Source organism: Pinus tabuliformis, chromosome 9 (genome assembly GCF_031772625.1).
Source record: "Pinus tabuliformis cultivar Carrire ecotype Pingquan chromosome 9, CPIR1, whole genome shotgun sequence".
Taxonomy (NCBI): Eukaryota; Viridiplantae; Streptophyta; class Pinopsida; order Pinales; family Pinaceae; genus Pinus; species Pinus tabuliformis.
This window is the reverse complement of record NC_142307.1, coordinates 1,253,928,914-1,253,947,972: the sequence shown is the minus strand read 5'-3', so window position 1 is coordinate 1,253,947,972 and position 19,059 is coordinate 1,253,928,914.

The window sequence follows — 19,059 nt, the reverse complement described above, 5'->3', positions numbered from 1 at the left end:
CTAACCTAGTCAAATCAACCATTCTCATAACTTATTGTATGAGTTTCTGATTATATTTATGCTTATCGGGTGAGTTGAGTTAGTTATTATGCCGTGTGGTATAACATGTATTTAATGCAGATTATTGATGGATTTCAAGGTAAATGTCAAGGATCTAGTGATCAAACTGTAGCAATAACACAAAGTAGATAGAGAAGAGGACTTATAGGAGGGAATCCCCCTCATTTATTGCTCCTCACTTTGAATTCCCCTTCATTCAGCTCGGAGTACAAGCAGTCGAATCAACACTAGAAGGCAGCCAAGCAAGTGGAAGATGATTGTTAGTTATCTCGAGTTTTGGGAGCCAAGCCTACCTGATTTTAAGGAACCTGTCAGTAGCTTCAGATGTATAATTAGAGAGGCCTAGGGCCTCACTAGGGTCGACTTTTTTCTTGCACAAACTCTGCTCAAATTTCGAGCTTACTATTGTATGACAGTTTTATGTAATCTTGCTATTTTTTGATAGTGAAGGTGGAATCCTTTTTGAGATAGCACTAAGTTACCTCTGAGGGCTGAAGCTCTTGGGTTAGGTCCCAATCCAAGCATCCAAGCTTCTCTTTATTTGTATTTGTATGCTTTACTTCAGTTTGTAGATTAGTTTGCTGTTAGATGTATTTCTCTTATGGTTAAGAATAGGTTGCTTTTGATGATTTAGTAATTTGCTTCCATTTGTGCTTTTTGTAGCAGGTTAAGCAGTGATTAGGGAAGATTCAAAAGGCTAGCAACAGTGCCTTGGCCTCTCTTACTCCCTCTGGGACCATGATTTGAGGAAAAGACTCTCTTGCTGCCCCAAAAACACAAATTTTCCTCATTCCTAGGACTTCTAGTGTTTGCATCTCTCTAGTAGGTTGATAGTCCAGTTTTTCTTTTCTTTAGATCTTCTTTACCATGTTCACTTCCTAATTTGAAATAGTCCTTTTGCATGCTTTCATTTCTTACAACATTTCCCAACATTTCCTTCTATGCATCATAGTTTAGGCCATTTCAATGCAAAACTCTGTTTTCCTAGGATGCACTTATTTCATTAGTTGCTTGATTTTCTTGGTTGAATGTTAGTTTCTATACAAAATATCTCTTCTAGTAGTAGGCCAGTTTACCAGAAGTCACACCATCCATCTGATCCATGCCCTATAGGTCTTCCAAACCTCACCTCAATTCTGCCCTAGTTTCCTTCATTTTTCATAAAACGTTTTCCTCTCTCCTTGAGCAAACCCAATTATATTTCTCCCTCCTGGTGATTCATGGTAGACCTTAGGCACCCTAACACCTCATTCAAACCTTCATCCACCTTTTCCACCCACTCTCAGACCCTAAAAACAGCGAAAATTTCTCTCGGCCTCCTCCTGTAGGCCTCTTGTATTTTCCCTGTTTTCATCCCGTAGTTTTCCTGTGTCCTCCTGTAGTTTTTCCTGTAAGCTTCTTCTGAAGGCCGAGTGTGGGAAAAGCCTCCAAAAGGCCACCTAAGACCTCCTAGGACCCATCCACACCATCCTACATCCTCCCAATCTCCAAAACCACCCTCTAACGCCACCTATTCGCTGCCACACTCACACACAATCAATTAGATGCATGTTAAATTCACATAAAAACACATAAAAATCGAGAAATACATTTTTTGCTTATTTACTTCCAGAAATAGCATGATTAGATGTTGTTTACTTCCTTGAGTAGGTATTTGCATTTATTTCATGGTTTTCATACTGTTTTTGGCAAAAGTAGAATTAACTTGTTAATTAGGGTTTACTAGGTTTTGCTTTACATTCCAGTCTTTCTCCTTTCTGCAGTTAGAATAGCATCTGTAGAGTAATCTTTCTCTCCTTCCATCACACATAGAGCTTCTTCTGAAATCTATAGAAGTTGGCTTGAGCTCCTAGTGATCTCGTGCCGGCTGACCAAGTGACAACCTACAGTGAGAACTAGTACTTGTGCATATAGCACCGACACTTTCAACTTTGTTATGAACTACTGGGTTGATAAAAGTAAAGTTGGTAGCCCAGGAGTTGCAGCATTCTTGCTGCAATACTGGCACTCACCAAGTAGGCCTTTTCACCATTAGAAGCAATCCTATATCACTTGGACTTGTGTTTTCTTCTACTACTTTTGTTTCACGTGTTTCTTTCATGATGAAGAGACCTAGATATTATTTTCATGCATGAAATTTTGATCTTTTCGCATCAAGATAAAACAATAAAGAACTTAAGGGTGGTTAAATTTTTAATCTCTATTCTATAAAGGGTAATTGGTACACCATATCTAAAAGTGACATCAATATGTTAAACTGAACCTACTCAATAAACATATGGATCCATGAGGATTGTGGTCCTACCCAAATTGTTTCCCATTTATTTCTCGCGAGATGTCTTGTTTGAGCAGTAACAAGGAAAATTGTTTGGATCATGATATACCTAACCATAGAGTTCTCTTTTCGTGGGTTTGCATAGGTACTAATGGATGAATAACCTATGGATGCATGTGATAGAATGTAATTCATGTAAGATTAATTTGTATTCTTTTACTTTATATATATTTATAAATAAATAAAAAACTTTTAGTCTTTGAAATTTTAATCTAAATAATAAGAGAATGAACATATTTTAGACACCAAAATTGTGTGTGTTCAATTTATTTAACAATTTAATAGTACATATATAAATAAATAAGAGCTCGTTTTGAGATAAATGTGTCATCTTCGCACATTAAAAACTTGTTGAGGAAATTTCAATTAGGCACTAACTTAAAAAATATTGTTGACGAAAATCTTTCATCAAGTCATGATCCAACAACCTCCTAAAAACACAAAAGGAGAATACACATGTTGAGACCAACTCTACATCACAATTATCAATACATTAACAAACCACATCCTTTTCATGTATGATCATAAGCATCACTAATATTCTATGTGATAGGTAGGAGTCAATAATCCCAACTTTCACCCTTAGTGATTTGGACATGTCTTTATCTTTGTTAGGTAAGTCATCATCATATTCCATTGGTTCAATGCATCAAAAGCACTCTTGATCAATAAAGTATATATATGATCTAACTTGGCATTTGTGTCTCATTCCTTGATCGTGTAGACATTACCAAGTTGTCATCATCCACTTAAAGGAGTTGCAATCCACCAAAATACATGGGCATCTAACTATTGCAACTACCGACCCACTAAGATCTCCTTCGAGTACATGGTTCATTCATATTCTCAATGAAATCCACCTAAATGTATAGGAAAATTCAAGTTTTTAGGCTTGCCATGCCCCCTAGAGTTTACAACCAACACAATCCACTCATAGAGAATTCAACTAACACATGGCCCATACTTTATCAGAGGTTGTGTACTATATTAAACAAGCTATCTAGATCATCAAGGACACATGGATAATGGGTATGCCTTCTTACAAGAGTCATATAATGATATGGAATTTACATAACACATAGATAGATATGGTTACATATTATTTACATGCTCCATATCATGGAGGAAATAAGTACAAGATTTTATAATATCACATGCTATTACAATACTCCTCCCAAGTAGAAACTCTAGCTAAGATCAAGCTCAAAAACATTATTGACCAATATACATAATATACACACACCATGTTAGACTTCCTCCAAATATAAGATGTGATTCATCTTTCCATATGGTCCTGATTTTGATTCAATAAAATAAAAGGTGTACCTTGTTTGTCCATCTCCAACCAATCTCCATTGCTACAACAAGAAATATCATTTCCATGCTTTTGGATGAAATTCCAAAAACTCTCTATTATGTCTAGAACATCATTACATCCTCCCTGTTGCAAACTCATAATTCCAACTAACAAATATCTACCATTAATAATAGGCGTCAAACAATAATGCTTTAATTAATATCTCACCACTATAATAACCAACCACTAGTTATTCATTGTAGAAACATTCTAGCATCCATGCAACAAATTATTCATATATTCTCCTACATTATGATTTACTTATAGTATTTTCATCTCAAAAAACATATGAATTGGAGACCAATCATACATTTTGGCCAAACTTTGCGGCCACACAAAATAATCAGGAACTTATTGTACTCTAGGGCCTAACATTGACCTAGCTATAAGCAATGAACAGTAAGAAATTTTATAAACATAATTCCATCTATCAAGACACCAATGTACCCAAATAATTATCCCACTAATTCTCTGGGAAAATTTTAAATATATATAATGCATCCAAATTGGTCTTGCACTCTATACCTACTAATCTAATGACTTATGACAAAAAAAACATTGTTTTCTCACTTTGTAGGAGCTTGATATTGAATATGTTGTATCTCTATAATTTCAGACTCTAAAGGTTTTAAATTTCATCCTGCGGTATCCCTCTGAGTTCTCTTTCAAACCCCACAAGTCTGATCGATATTTGATTATCCAAAAAAGAGTTATGCCCAATCTCCCATGATGACCTGATTATAGACTAGTTTAATAGATATAACTTACACGAAGTGCCACATGTCACTGCTTTGACCTTCGGCCATGAAAATGATACCCAACAAACTACAGTCCATCCTCTTTTTTCCACTTTTTACAAAATTTTAATCTGATTCTCGGAGAGAAAGTTATGACGATTTTCCCAGGGTCACCTACTTGAGATGGAATTCAGGAGCTTTCAAAAACCCTATCTTCCTTAGTTCATATCTCCAAAAATATAGTGAGAGAAGATCTATTTGAAGTAGTGAAACCATATAATCCAAAACTATGATACCAAATTTTATGCAACCAACTCATAAAATAGAAAAAAATATAGATCAACGACTTCAAAATCAGCCTCTTTGAGGGGGCAACCTCCTTTATATTACACAAATGAACAATTCTTAGATGATAAAAATGACAAGACCTCCTTTCTATATATAGGAGACTAAGGGGTCACAATATAATCAGAGCCTACATAAAAATAACATTGTAAGGGAACAATAATTATAATAGTGGGCTTCTATGGAGCACAATAATAACAATATGGGGACTACATGGGCACAATAATACAATAAGGGGGTTGCACTAATAACAATATGGGGCTACACTAGTAGTATATGGACCTAACATGCCCCTCTCATTCAAAAAATGTGTTTCCCTCAACGCTTGAGTAGTTATGGATGCTTCTGTATAGGATTCTTGTCCTCCCATGTCGAATATTTAGTGGGTAAGTTCTTCCACTTGATAAGATACTCTGAAATTGACCGATTTCGTAGCTACCAGGTTCTTGTTTTTGTGACTGCTTTAGGTTCTAATATAATTTTTCCTTCTTTGTCAAGTTCCGGCAATATTGTTTGAACTAGGAGCTCATCACCTATAACCTTCTTTAAGCATGAAACATGGAGAACTAGGTGCACTCAGGTAGATGCAAGAAGCTCCAATTTGTATGTCATAGTACCAATATTTTGCAATACCTTTTAAGGACCATAGTACTTTGGTGATAAGTTATTATCCTTCTTAGCTTTCTCGGGGGACATTTTTTTGTATGGTTGTAGCCATAAAAATACCCAGTCACCTACATCAAAAATTATTTTGTTGTGGTGTTGATTTGCCTATTGTTTCCTTCGATTCTAGGCCAATGTGAGGTTATCCTTTAGGAGTTGGAGAAATGTTTGTTGAGGCTCGATGTGGTCTTCCACTTCTTCAACCTTAGAATTATTGTCCAAGACTTTTTTGAGATCAGTAGAAATAGATGATTTCGTTGTTTGAACCTCTAGTGAACATAATTGTGCAATTACACCACGTTGTTCTTTCTTTAGAAGCTTTGACATGCCATTAAAGTTGATTATCTTTCCTGGTTTCCTTGTGATACCCCTTAAATCAACTTCCTTTCCTTCCCAAAAAAAAATCAAGAAAAATTCTTCAAAATTAAAAGTTATTGTACCCAAAGATTCTAACCATTAGACTCCTAGTACAACATCATCACCACCCATTGGAATGGAAAGCATTGGACCATTAAATACATATTCTCCCATGGATAGCTTGATATTATGACACTTTATAGAGCAATTTATGGTTCCTCCATTTGCAACCATCACTTGATACTCTAGTCCTAGATATAGGAAGCAATTCAATTCCTTGGTTGTCTTACAATGAAAAAAAATTATGGGTACTACCCGAGTCAATCAACACTATTACCTTTTTCTTCTTGATATGTCCTTCTATCTTGAGAGTTTTAGGAGTGGTTATTCTCATCAATGCATTACAAGATATGGTCGGATCCATTTCTTCTTTCTCTGGGGTTGGTTCTTGGTGTATAACATCTTCTTTTGATGTTTCTTGTTCCTTTTCTTCCTCATATCCCCAATCTATGTACATTAATTTCTTTTCAACACACTTATGACCTTTAGTGTATTTTCTATCATAATTTTAACATAGACTTTTTTCTCTTTTTTCTTCCAATTGTTGTGATGTAAACCTTGTAGGTTGTGGAAGGCTAAGAGAAACAACACTTCCATCTTTATAGTTGTGAGAGGTAGGATTCCTTGTTGCCATAATTTTGCTTTCAATATTTCTTGCTAACCTGAATTCCTTCTCCAATGAATCAGGTTCCCAAAAGATGAACCTCATGTTATATGTTATCCTTTAAATTCCTTATGAAGACATCAATCCTATTCTCCTCTGGAATATCATTTACCCTTATATTCCATTTTTGGAAGTCCTCAATGTGCTCTGCTATTGAACCTTTTTGTTTGAGATTTATCAATTAGCTAAAGAAGGTGTTTCTCTTTGTATCCTCATAATGTGCTATCATTTCGTCTATGAAAATTAACTAGCTGAAAAGTGGTTTACAACAACAAAGCCCTATATACCATACAAAATGAGTCGGTTCTAAATATAAATATGCAATACATACTTTTGTGGCTGTTGCACATCATGTAGATTAAAATATTGCTCCACCTATAGTATCCAGGTTACCAGATCCTTGCCATCAAACATCCTCATATCTATATTTGGAATATTATGGGTTTTCAATCCAACATTAGGGTCTATGAAATCATGATTAACGTTTTTTTTGTTCTCATCATGAGTTTCCTCTACTACCTTTTCTCTATTAGGAAGCATTTATTGTAGCAACTTTGGGAAACCTCCCTTCAAACCTTCCATGTCTTTCTTCAAATCTTCAATTTTTCCTTTCAGTTTTTATTCTATACCATTGATGCCATCTTTCAAACCTTCCATGTCTCATTTTAAACCATTCGCAAGAGTGAAATTTGTTGTACTTGGTCTCATAATTTTAATATATCATGTTGCATTTGACCTTCTTCTTCATGCATCATAGTAGAAATTTTGGGTTTCTTACTAGGTGTTTCCATTTTCTTTCTTCGGGTCATGAATTAATGATATTTATGCTTCACTATTCCCTTTGAATCACTTCAAACTATCTTTTCAAACAAAAGTTGTGCAAATTGTTTAAAAAATATACACTTTTTTCTCACTTTGTAGAAGCTTGATATTGAGTCTATTGTATCTCTATAATTTCGGATCCCCAAGGTCTGAAATTTCATCCTATGGTATCCCTTAGAGTCCTCTTTCCAACCGCACAAGTATAATCTATATTGGATTCTTCAAGAAAGAGTTATGCCCAATCTCCCATGATGACCTAATTATAGACTAGTTCAATAGAGTGAACTTGTATGAAGTGCCACATGTCACTTTTTTGACCTTTGGCACTGAAAACTATACCCAACAAATTACAGTCCATCCTCTTTCTGTCACTTTTTACTCAGAGAGAAAGTTATTATTATTTTCCCAATGTCTCCGAAAATATAGCGAGACAAAATCTGTTTTAAGTAGCGAAACCCCATAATCCAAAGCTCTGATACCAAATGTTATGCAACCAACTCACAAAATAGAAGAAAAGATAGACCAACGACTTCAAAACTGGCCTCTTTGAGGGGGAATCCTCCTTTACATTACACAAATGAACAATTCTTAGATGATACAAATGACAAGACTTTGTTTCTATATATAGGAGTCTAACGGGTCACAATATAATCAGAGCCTACATAACAATAATATTGTAAGGGCACAATAATAACAATAGTGGGCTTATATGTGGCACAATAATAGAATATGGGGACTACATGGGCACAAAAATACAATAAGGGGGTTACAGTAATAAAAATAAGGGGCTACACTAGTAGTATAGGAACCTAACATTAAACAACCTTTCATTAATGTACTACTAGTGGAGATACAACCTCTTGTTATATTTTCCTTTTAGCTACAACACACCATATCAAGCAAACCCAAGAATTCCCTTTACCTCAAAAAGTGTTTCATTGCAAGGCTACAATAATCAACAAAATATAATGGTACATGTGACTAAATAATTTTCCCTACATATTTCTCTAGGGTCATGAACATACTTGGTGTATTCATATACATATTCAAATTATGGATTCAACATTCATCTTGGATATTCATATGTTTCCATTTATTTGTTAGAATCATGAACTTTAACAAAATGATTGCACTACCATCTTAGGTTAAATAAGATCAAGACACTTTTTAAGTTTTGACTTCAAGACATTTTTATCACCACCATCAAAGCTCAACACCAACATGTACAAATGGAATTTTATTTAAGCATCTAATCATGTTATCAAAAAAGAATAAGGCTTTCCTACAATACCTTTCTTTTCCTATCAAGTTATCCATGGCCATTTTTTTTTTCTAAATAAGACTAAATCTATTAATGGATTGAAAAATAATAATACATGGAGGCACCGGCCTCTGCAGAACCTATCTCAGATTTTACCATGTTTTAACAGTCAGTAACTGAAAAAAGATTGCCCTCAAGGGGAAACCAATCCAAAATTCACTGTATGAGCTACCCACGTAGGGGAACCAGCCTGTAATAACCTTGTAGAAGAGTTTTTTGAACCATACAAACAAAATTGACCCCAATTGACAGTAATTACATAAAAAAAAACCTTCAAAAAGTACCCCTAAGATGTTGACTAGGTGAGTAAAAAACTTGAAAAGAGACCTTGGCCTGCTAGGTGTCAGTAGGTGGCAGAGGTTCCTCCACAATGAGACACATGTAGGCATCCATATCTTCTTCGTCTTGTTTTTGTTCGCTCGCCGTGGCTTCTATCTTTGCATTACCACCTGGAGTGCTCGTCATGGCTTCCATCTTCGCATTTCCACATGGAGTGTTGTGTACCTGAGCTATGTATGTTCGGTTCAGAGCTTCACCATGAGTACTGCGAGTCCCCGAGATGCTACCATGATTTTTTCACCTACTGGTGCTAGCCCTGTCCTGATGATGCATGCCGGGACGACAGTGCTTTTTGGCTCCTCTCTGAAGGCAACAAAAATGGTAGCAATAATACACGGGCACTCCAAAGTGCACCGGAACTAGAACTGAGTAGAATGGTAGGGATTCATCGTCAGGACAGAGACATCAGAAGGTTACTGGGCTTCCTCATCACACCTAAAGCCGACCATCTGGGCAGGCCCCCAACCACTGCGGTGAGCAACAAACGAGGGAAAGGAGGAATTCACAGGAGTAGAGTTAAAGAGGGATGGCAAGGGAGGGTGAGTGGCTCTACCTCTGCTGCTACCCCTTCTACATCTCATCCTATGTTGCAAACAAGGCATATTTGCTTGGTTAGTATTGGTTCGATGGGTGCTTGGAGGAGTAGGAGGAGGGATGGAATGGCTCGTGGAGGCAGGAGAGTGGGGAATTCGATTACCAGAAGCAGAGTTTAGGGTCGAAGCAGTAGCTTTGAAACAGAAGAACAGGTTGTGTGAGAAGTGGGCACCTTCGACCATTTCAATGCAATAGAGGATCTGGCACCTTCTCCCCACAGTCGTTCGAGAGCTCGGCTCTACAGCAGAGAGGAGGCAGTTACAGGCCAGAGGAGGCAGAATGGGGGGAAGGTGATCTGAATTCTCCATCTTATGGATCAGAGTTAGGTATCGTCAGCCTTCACCCAGCATTAATTATTTTTTGCTTTTAGACAACATTAAAATGCCATTAATTGTGGCGGTGGGTGTCTTGGTTGCAGCGTGGGTGGCCATGTGGCCACGCCACTTGCCATCCCGAAAGAGCTGCGTTGTACCAGCACTATTAATCACCCGCATCTAAGTATCCATGGCCAATTATTAACCACAATGGAAATTATATTTAGTTTGTTCTTAAAGTCATCCACCCAAGGGATGTGACTTCTAGGATCCATTTAAGAAGTTGATATCTACCACATGACCTTAGCCACAAAAATTATAATTGATTTCAATAACATATATACAGGGAACGCATGTTTTATTGTATTCCAATCTTTCCCAAAATCCAAAATATAGCTAACAATAGAAGATAAAGAAACAAATGAAGAGAGAGTACCTAAGAGTGGCATCGTCAAATCTGGAGTTGTGGCTGATCAAATTGTGCTCTGTGGAAGCCCCATCAATGATCATAGGAACAGTCAGAGTAAGATATAGAGTCAGAGCCATCAAGACAATAGGGGTAGCCAAGAAAGTTGCACAAAGGATGGGAGGAAGCCATCCTCGTTAGGATAAATAATTTCTCTTTCATCTTGGGAGACAAGGGCTTTTACTTGCCTTTGTTTCCATGTAATCCCAGTGGACATTTCATAGCATTGTGTATGTTCTTGTGACCCTTTGTGACATCTGAAGGTGATGCCCTCATAGTCTAAAATCTAAAGAGACATGATGCCTTGATGTTGGAGTTTTATTTCACCCTATATCACCTCCGATATTCAAAATTACCAATACCCTTGCCACTTTTATCTCCACAAAGTCTTTGAAAGTGAGTGCAACCTCCAAGCATTCCCCCAACTTGTTTCTAGAGATTAGGAGGAGAGAAAGGGAGGAGAATCATAAACCTAAATAAGAGGAAAGGAAAGGTCCACTGATAGATCAAAATATGCCTATACAGGTTGAAGAATAAGAGAATCTAGCAGATGAAGAAGACGGTGAGCAAGTGCAGGTTCCGGAACATGCTCAATAGGTTGGGTAGACGGTTGAATCAATAGACATGGAGATGGAATAGGAGCCACAAGACCAAGACATAGATCTCATGCCGAGAGAATTCGAGGTCACCCCATAGTCTCTGTCACCTCAAGAATCACAACCAATCCCAAGTGATAAAGGAGAGGTTTTCCTCCTTGTTGATGATCTAGTGATGGACGTGTACAATCTATCATTTGATGAGTCAGAACAAAGGATTGTATAGGCATGAAGAAAGAAACTCCCGGATGATCACACATCACCCTCACACATAGAGGAAAGGGTGATTGTATCAGATGTTAGAAGACATCCAACTACCATGGATGAAGCTTCTAAGGCTTATACACAAGCCATGAGCTCAATGATCAAGTTCTTGATAGTACAAAATGATCAGATGGAAAAGGACTTGCAAGAGGCTAGGTAGAGAATAGAGCATTCCACAGGCTCCACCATGGTAGACATGAAGAAATAAATACTTGTTGAAATATCAACTTTGGATACCACCATGTGAACATTGTATAGCAAATTTGTTACCATGCACAAGGCGGTTTTCCATCTCAACAAAAGTGCGTGAAGATAGCCCAAACTCTCAACGACATCCACATTGATATTTTGTATGTATAGGAATGGATAATGAGGTATAAGGGGTCCCCTCTTTACTTTCACAAGATCATGAAGCCACAGGAAGAGCTAGACAAAGCACAGATTCAGAGGTTGATCCGTAACTATGAGCATCTCCCTCTGCTCATCACCAACATTGAGGCTTCCTATGCATGGTTGTTCAGGAGTTTGGATGTCATACTGAGGACACAAGATCCATTCAATCGTAACCCTCACTCAACCCACGAGGAAGATCCAAGTCATGTTGGAGGTTGACAGGTACATAGAGCAATTGATGCATGAAGCCACTAGTGACGACTTGCAGTTGAGCATAGAAAACATGAAGAACTACATCAGTGGTCTAGCCACACTCAGGACAATATTGTGCATGCTTCGGGATGAGTTGGACAGAAGTTTTAGAACCATATACTTGGAAGTTGTGGACGCAAGAGTCCGCCTTGATAAAGACATCACCAAATAGTGGGGACACAATAACGTAATACTAATCTTGGTATCAGTTTGTCACCGAAGACCACCATGAGGAGGTTACTGAGTTTGTCTTTCCCCAAGACCCTAAGTGATGTTGTTTGTCTTGTTAGGCTTACTCAAGCCTATTTTTTCCCACATGGGTATATGTGGAAAGTGTATTATTGTAAATATGTTATAAGTGAAATTCCAAGTATCACTACTGGAATGTAAACAATCACTATGTAATGTGCAGTGTCATGAGGGTAGTCCAAGAGTCAAAGGGGAATGTCAAGGGTCACCCCACACTTTTCTATATATAGAATCTCATAACTCATAGTACAGGATTTTGGGAGCCAAGATTTTGGCTAGGCATTACTTAGAGAAGGCTTGGAGAGTATTGTGACGAGCCTTGGGTTCTCCACAGCATAGAGCTAGTACATCTCTTTGGAGGAGCAGCCGATGTTGACTGTAATGTTCCAATATTGGGGCTAGTGGTTGTCAATGGTGTATGTATGTATGGAACTTTCACTTAATAATATATAACAAAGGCAACACGTTTCATGCATATGTTGTTATTGCAGTTGGACTATTCTGGGTGCTTTAACAATGTATGTTATTTAACTTACACATTTGTGTATGAACTATTTTATATGCAATTGTATGAATTTTGTTGCAGATGTGTTGTTGGTTTAACCTGCAACTTTGGTTTGTGGACTATTATGCTTTCTAGCTTGTGATGTCATTCCGCTCATGTGTTCCTTTCAGGCAGCGTACTATTACAGGATTCTAAGGGACACACTTCCTTTTCCCCTCTGTGTGTTAGAACCCCCATGCATCTCACTTGAATCGTTGCAAGGTCACACACTTGCTTCGAACAAAGTTATCACACTTACCTATGCGAGCTACCATAGTCAATGCATTACTTTACTACCCACTATTGGGAGTCCTACTCCAAACAATCTGAGGTCTAGTTTGGACTTCTTACCAGGAATATCCCCTGACATGTTGGCGGGTCCAAAACTGTCAACACATTCATAAATAGGGATAGTACAAAGAGATATTATACCTTAGTTCACCACAAAAATCTCCTATTACCCTTGGCAATCCTCTTCCCTCGACATAGGGGAAGACTAGGATCATCTCACATGTAAGAGAAGAATGTTATGGTAGAAATTCACGACCATTAATAAGTTATATTCTCTCTAACTCCCATCTCTCCTTGAGAGGGTCTCACTATATAGGATTTTCCTAGACTCAAGAGGATGTATCTGTACACTAAGGGCCACGAGAAGTTAAGAAACTTCTCCAACAATTGATCCCCAACAAACTTAGGAGAATATGGGTCAACATGAACTCCTTGGGAATGACCTAATCTAGATGTTTGACCCCCATCAGTCCCATACTAAAGATAAGTTGTGTACCTCAGTGCCAGTTTTTTCTACTATAATGGAGTGATGGGTGATAGGAATGTAAGTCTGTGGGAGTGATGGGATAGTAAAAGAGCACAAACAAGGGTAAAGAGGAATACATTCATATGATTAACTTTGGAAGGTTGAGCTTAGGTTCCTTTGTCTAACATAAGGTGGTAAGAAGTTCTATAATAGATGCCCCATAATGCATGAGGTTAGAATTGAAACTCATGGACGAAATTCATTAAAAAGACACGTGTATGAAAATGTGAGGAAGGATTTGATACCAAATAACTAGATCAGATCCACATTAACAACTAATTCTCAATCATAATAAGTTCATTTCCAAGTAGGGCACACCCATGCTTGGCATAAAGAAAAACTGAACATGTCCATCAACTGTATAGTGTGGATCCATGTCAACATGCAATGATAGTAAATAACAATGAGAGATACACAATGGATCCATACAAGATACCAAAAGAACATAGCCACCAACAAATACAACGTGGATCTATGTCACAATATACATCAATAAGTCTACGGACACATAGTGAAGAGGTTCCCCATAATATCCCTCAAAGTACGTGAGATGGTACATAAATATTTCCCATACATAGTACCTGGGAAGGATTCAATAAAAGAGTGAAATGTCCCTAACCATATGCCTTCTACTCAACCCCAATGCTATGAATCTACAACATGCAAATACATGAGGTGATTTCGAGTATGGTAGAAACCATATGATTAGTGTTCATTGATGTATACCATTATCATATGAAAGGGAATCCACCAATGATGAAAATGGACCCCAAGGTACCTAGCACAACCGGTAGAATTTTAACAAATGTGTTGATGTTGAACAATCATCGAGTCAATTGATTAGGAGTCAATGAGGTAAACCCACTATCAATTGTGAGGATTCCTGCCCCTGATGTCTACAACCTCCAAGGTACTACTAGTTCCTAAATCATTCTCTTGGATAATCATTTGAAGTCAATAGAAGAATATCCATCAAAGGGTGGCCTTAATGTATCCCTCATCAATCAACATGGTATAGACCAAGAGATGATGTATACGAATGAAGTCATGAAGTAAAACTGACATAGGTATGACTGACACAAAAGGTCAACAAGGACTACAAATGACTGAATAAGGTTTATAATTCCCTTGAACATGTAAAGATATGATATAAAAATGACTTCAAAGCATTGACTAATGAGCACCATGTGATATTGTTCAATAACACTCGAGGTATTGAAGAACACTCCATTGTGATTGGAAGAGTAACCATCTAGAGGACTTAAAATATTCATGTGTATGATATGAATCCTATGCAAGCTAAAACCCAATTGTGAGGTACTGATGAAAATAGGTTCCATGTTTAAGGGTGACATAGCTAAGACTACAATTTTGAGATAGAATGGACAAATTGATTTCCCTCCATTCTCTTTTTATTGGTTGGTATCTCCTTCATGGTTTAGTGAGCATGAAGAGAAGAAAAGTAAACTCAATATTGTCCTTTTCATTTATTTTTAATTAGCTCAAAAAGGAGGTAAACATATACTCGATAAGGTGTATTATTCATGGCTTAACAAGATTGAAGAAGAGATAGTAATATGCTCAATACATTATTTATTTTCTGTTAAGTTTTAATGATCATGTAAAAGAGGTAAACTGATGCTTGTTACCCTTTACTGTTTAACGAGCATGAGAAGGACACAAAGGAAGCTTCTACTAGAGAGACAAAAATTCCCTCAGAAATGTAAAGAAAAGAGGCACGTAAGCAACACCACTCATTACAACACTCCCTCTCAGAAGGATAAAAAAATGAACTGAAGCCTAGAAAAAATGTGATTTAAATGATGAAAATACGACTAGAGAATTTCAACATGCTTATATAAGAAAGTGTTGTCGATGCGACAATGACCCTCTAAAAATTTTTCCTAACTCAATTTTGGAGCCTACCTGAACTGTCGTTCCAAGTTATTAAGTATTGTCATGTTGTTTGGTTTTCTATTCTTATGTTTTTTCTAAGTGTCACATCCTCCTAATTCAATGTTTTCTAAGTGTCCTTACCTAACCTTTAGAAGCGCTTTTGTTATCTTTTCCAAGGTTAGTTGAAGTCATAGCCTTTCTTGACTTAGAAACTAGCCTTTTCTACTATGCAACACACTGTAGGGCTCTCGACATGCTCTGTGCATCTATTAGAGTCTAATTAAAACTTTGTCAATTTTTCTCCATAGATTATTAGACATGATAAATGACCAGTTAAAGTTTCTTCATTTTTCCAAAACCTAGTGAACTAGAAGAACCCAATCAATTTTAAAATGGCTTAGGTTCTATGCTCCAAATAATCTATAGAGCATCAAAACAATCATGCATAGGTGATATTTAGTTATAATTGTGGGATATAAATTAGTGTCCCTCATTTGAAAATGATCCTCATAATAGTACTATTCCTTAATTAGTTGTGGCATTCAACTTGATATGTAGTAAATTTTGAAATTAGGAATTCATTAAGAAATTTATGATCAAAATTAACTTCATGTTTAGGTACCTATACATAATCTTGAGATACTCTGATTTGAATGATCCAATGAGCTACCTATTGCTAGTGTCAATGTTTCTAGTTTTGAGGTCAACATGACTAATATCCTAACACACCATGTTCGTAGAGGGAATGAGAGTAGGTCTTGCAATAGTCATGTGTAGACTTGAGTGCCAAATTTCTATATATCCATCAATATCTTCTTGGTATTCGTCTAAGTATTCTCCCACCTTGAGGAAATCATAGATTTCGTTCTATGTTCTACTGTGATGTAAAATCCTATAAAAAGTATATGATAATAGAGAGGAATTGGGGTTTTTTTGTTTCTTCATCTTAACATTTTTTTTTCCTTTTCTTGTTTTGCAACTCATTTTGGGGTCATGCTAAAAAATTTGAAAATTTTGTTAGGAAAACAAAAATAATTTTGATTTCTTTATCCGGAAAAAGTTAGAATTCAGCTTCAAAATAAATCCTCTATCAAATGTCGTTAATGGAATACATTACAAATCGGGATGATTTGACGAGAAAAGGAAATATCACTAGCAGGTTTGTGGTTTGAACATTAAATGTCCGATATACAAAAGTGTTAATTTCTTGGTTATAACCTCATATTGGTATATCAATATGATTTAAAGATATGGAATATTATGTTGATATTTGATATTATACGGAAATTTGGGATTTTTCCTTATTCAATATATGTAATGATTCAAATATACACACTAAAGGAGTATTTCATCAAAAATTCAAAATAAAGGGATCTTCATTATTTTATACATATAACATATAATAATGAGTTGTTGTTACACCATAACAATTGGTGACACACTAAAAGAAACAATTATTTCTGTCGATATACATAATTTAGGAAAAAATAACAATTACATAGAAGGAGAATATGACCTTAGAATTTTCATATATAATCATGAGTTTTTCTTTTAACACCTGATTGAAAAGATTTAAGAAATTCACTTCGTAACTTTAAAATCAGCATTATTTATAAGATGGAAATTAATGGATTTTAATTTCATTTAAGATAAACACTTTGGAATGCATTTATGAATACAGCTAGAGGAAGAAGTTTTATACAGAGATAATTATTTGTAATAAGTTTAGCTCATTCTTCTTTAACCTTGAATTTCTTTGCTTCCATTGACCGTTCATATCGATTTCGATGAAGTTACCTTAGTATCATGTATACAATGATCCACTGCTAGAAAGTGTCCATAGCCTTAATCGATTTATATACACTTCCCGCACTTTTTGTGATTTTCAACTTCTCATGCTTTATTCACAATCACCCTTGGTATATATATATAATTATAATTTTACAATTGGGTGAATATGAAGAGGGATGACATAAAAGTTATTTTGATTTTATGCATTATCAAAATGCATATAACTAGCTTAGCACCCTTGTTTAATTCATTTTTTTATTGCCAGTAGTCATCATTTTACTGTGAAATAGGTGGACTCTCATGAAGAATGACACTTTTAAGTATTTTCCTTAACATGAATCCTATTATAAAAATAAATCATATATAAAAGTTTTATTCATCCTAAATATGTGTTACTTAATATTTGGAATCATAATTCCTACTACGATTTAATTAATAAATATCCATGATAAAGATTCATGACAGAAAGAAGTTCTTAGGATGTGAAATTAGGAGTTCAATGATGATAAAAAAACCTATAAATTAAGGAAAAAAATAAATGGGGAAGATATTATTTTCCATTAAATATGAAAAAATGGATTAAATAGTACAATTTATATAGATATTTAGAAGATTGTATACATATTTACAAAAAGTGTCTCTTAAGAATTTGGTCATTCACCATGTGGATTTCTTTCTCTCCCTCTAATTTTTGTAGAATGTATGGTGAAGGGCCAACCTTTTGAGAAATATGAAATGGACCAAGCCACAACTTTGAAATTTCATGTGCTTACTCTTTTCTTAATCATTGGGTTTTGTCCCATTTCATAACTAAATCACCAGCAATATAATATTTGTTGCTAACTGAGTAGATATCAAGCCATCTCTTAATATTTGTCGGATTGTTAGAGAAGGTTTGTTTGGATTTATTCCTTATTTCTTATCATTTTAATAATTATTCATTGTGTTATTGCATTTTTGGGTAGGGATATTCTCTAATTGATTGAGCCAATTGGAGAGAAGGAAACCTTTCATTGGGTCATAGGATGGATTCCTTACCATAGACTAGGAAGTATGGTGAGTTACCCAGTTCAATTTTAGGGGTGATCCTAACAACACGTAATTCATTCATAAGGGATTTATGCTAGTTTCTATTATTTTCAATGATTATTTTCATGATGATCCTAAGAAGGGTTTTGGGTAGTTGATTATGGTAAATCATTTCCTTGCAAATAATAGTTGTAAGAGTATTTGATCTTAATACCCTTCTCTAAAGAAAAATTAGTTAACTTGATGTTAGCTTGAAAACCTATCATATGCTAAAAAGATAATACTCCACTGATCTTACATAAAGATTGACTAGATAGTGTATGATGGATTCAAATAAATTGCCTATATCTAATGCAATGGCATCCATTCATCTCATAAAAGAGGTTGAGAAGAACCTACTTGGACATCCACATAAGTTGGTTTAGTTTTAAGACCCTATTGAGATTTTGGAAATCACACTCTAATTTGAAGATCATACTCCAATCTCCCTGATATGATCTTCTACACACATACACCACCAAACAAGATGATGTTTGCCTCTACAGAAGGAAAGTTACTATGCACCAGCATCTATAATAATAACCAAATCACATATAGAGATATGATAACATGAAATATGGAAGGGAATTCACAATTTCCATTATGTTGTAGCAGTTACAACCACCCTCCAAAATTTTTCCTTTGCTTCGTTTTTGAGTCTCCCTATCAAAATCTCAACAACTTGTCTTGCACTGCCCAGGTACTTGTGCTTTCATCAAGTTCATATTTTGATGTAAAACTTGTGTTTTATTATT